Source organism: Natator depressus, chromosome 28, assembly GCF_965152275.1.
Source record: "Natator depressus isolate rNatDep1 chromosome 28, rNatDep2.hap1, whole genome shotgun sequence".
NCBI classification, from domain to species: domain Eukaryota; kingdom Metazoa; phylum Chordata; order Testudines; family Cheloniidae; genus Natator; species Natator depressus.
Window position 1 is genome coordinate 10,613,179 of NC_134261.1, and position 2,500 is coordinate 10,615,678.

The 2,500-nt window shown below is 70.6% G+C and overlaps 1 non-coding gene across 1 annotated transcript; it reads left to right on the top strand.

Moving 5' to 3' along the window:
- The first annotated feature begins 277 nt into the window (after nucleotides 1-277).
- Nucleotides 278-396, top strand: LOC141979768 (5S ribosomal RNA). Its single transcript, XR_012637160.1, has one exon. It is a non-coding gene; the product is annotated as a 5S ribosomal RNA (ribosomal RNA).
- Nucleotides 397-2,500: the final 2,104 nt, after the last annotated feature.

Here is a 2,500-nt window from a genome sequence, read left to right on the forward strand (position 1 = left end):
AAAAACGGAAAAAAGGATCGGGCCCACCCGAGGCAGCGGAGTCAGTAAGGGAAAGGGGACGAGGCGGCCCGGAGCCGGGTGCCCGGAGCCGGGTGCCCGCGGCCAGGATCGGGCCCCTGGAAGTCTGAAAAAAAAATTTTCACCGACCCCCAAAGGGGTGTTGGGGGGGGCTCATGAAGCCTCCGGAGCGAAAAAAAAAAAACGGAAAAAAGGATCGGGCCCACCCGAGGCAGGGGAGTCAGTAAGGGAAAGGGGACGAGGCGGACCGGAGCCGAGTGCCTACGGCCATACCGGACGGAAGGCCCCCGATCCCGTCCGATCTCGGAAGGTAAACCGTCCCGGGCCTGGCTAGTACTTGGATGGGTGACCGCCTGGGAATCCCAGGTGCCGTAGGCAGCTTTTCCCGCTGCGAGCCAGCTCTCTCCTTTTCTGGGGAACAAGGGCAGGGTCGCCCTGCCAGGGGCCCTGGGGCTTAAGTCCCTGCCGGCCACCAGGTCAACCCGGAGCCTGCCCCTCTGCGGCCAGCAGGTCAACCCCATACCGGCAGGGGGTTGACCTGGTGGCCGGGAAGCAGAGCGGCCAGCAGGTCAACCCCATACATTCAGCGGGTTGACCTGGTGGACGGGAAGGAAAGCGGCCAGCAGGTCAACCCCATACTTTCAGCGGGTTGACCTGGTGGCCGGGAAGGAAAGCGGCCAGCAGGTCAACCCCATACATTCAGCGGGTTGACCTGGTGGCCGGGAAGGAAAGCGGCCAGCAGGTCAACCCCATACATTCAGCGGGTTGACCTGGTGGCCGGGAAGGAAAGCGGCCAGCAGGTCAACCCCATACATTCAGCGGGTTGACCTGGTGGCCGGGAAGGAAAGCGGCCAGCAGGTCAACCCCATACATTCAGCGGGTTGACCTGGTGGCCGGGAAGGAAAGCGGCCACCAGGTCAACCCCATACAGGCAGCGGGTTGACCTGGTGGCCCGAAAGCAAACCGGCCACCAGGTCAACCCGGAGCCTGCCCCCGCGGGCAGGGGCCAAGCGGACCCCCCTCCGCCCGGGCTTGCCCTGCTCCGAGCCGGGGCTTAATCCCCGTCCGGCCACCAGGTCAACCCGGAGCCTGCCCCTCTGCGGCCAGCAGGTCAACCCCATGCCGGCAGCGGGTTGACCTGGTGGCCGGGAAGGAAAGCGGCCACCAGGTCAACCCCATACTTTCAGCGGGTTGACCTGGTGGCCGGGAAGGAAAGCGGCCACCAGGTCAACCCCATACTTTCAGCGGGTTGACCTGGTGGCCGGGAAGGAAAGCGGCCAGCAGGTCAACCCCATACATTCAGCGGGTTGACCTGGTGGCCGGGAAGGAAAGCGGCCAGCAGGTCAACCCCATACATTCAGCGGGTTGACCTGGTGGCCGGGAAGGAAAGCGGCCACCAGGTCAACCCCATACAGGCAGCGGGTTGACCTGGTGGCCCGAAAGCAAACCGGCCACCAGGTCAACCCGGAGCCTGCCCCCGCGGGCAGGGGCCGGCATACCCCCGTCCGTCCGGGGTCGCCCTGCCCCGGGCTCCGGGCTTAAGTCCCGAGCGGCCACCAGGTCAACCCGGAGCCTGCCCCCGCGGGCAGGGGCCGGCGGACCCCCGTCCGTCCGGGGTCGCCCTGCCCCGGGCTCCGGGCTTATTCCCCGTCCGGCCACCAGGTCAACCCGGAGCCTGCCCCCACGGGCAGGGGCCGGCGGAGCCCCGTCCGTCCGGGGTCGCCCTGCCCCGGGCTCCGGGCTTAATTCTCCTCCGGCCACCAGGTCAACCCGGAGCCTGCCCCCGCGGGCAGGGGCCAGGCGGACCCCCGTCCGTCCGGGGTCGCCCTGCCCCGGGCTCCGGGCTTAATTCTCCTCCGGCCACCAGGTCAACCCGGAGCCTGCCCCCGCGGGCAGGGGCCGGCGGACCCCCGTCCGTCCGGGGTCGCCCTGCCCCGGGCTCCGGGCTTAATCCCCGTCCGGCCACCAGGTCAACCCGGAGCCTGCCCCCGCGGGCAGGGGCCAGGCGGACCCCCGTCCGTCCGGGGTCGCCCTGCCCCGGGCTCCGGGCTTAATTCTCCTCCGGCCACCAGGTCAACCCGGAGCCTGCCCCCGCGGGCAGGGGCCGGCGGAGCCCCGTCCGTCCGGGGTCGCCCTGCCCCGGGCTCCGGGCTTAATCCCCGTCCGGCCACCAGGTCAACCCGGAGCCTGCCCCCGCGGGCAGGGGCCGGCGGAGCCCCGTCCGTCCGGGGTCGCCCTGCCCCGGGCTCCGGGCTTAATTCCCGTCCGGCCACCAGGTCAACCCGGAGCCTGCCCCCGCGGGCAGGGGCCAGGCGGACCCCCGTCCGTCCGGGGTCGCCCTGCCCCGGGCTCCGGGCTTAATTCCCGTCCGGCCACCAGGTCAACCCGGAGCCTGCCCCCGCGGGCAGGGGCCAGGCGGACCCCCGTCCGTCCGGGGTCGCCCTGCCCCGGGCTCCGGGCTTAATTCTCCTCCGGCCACCAG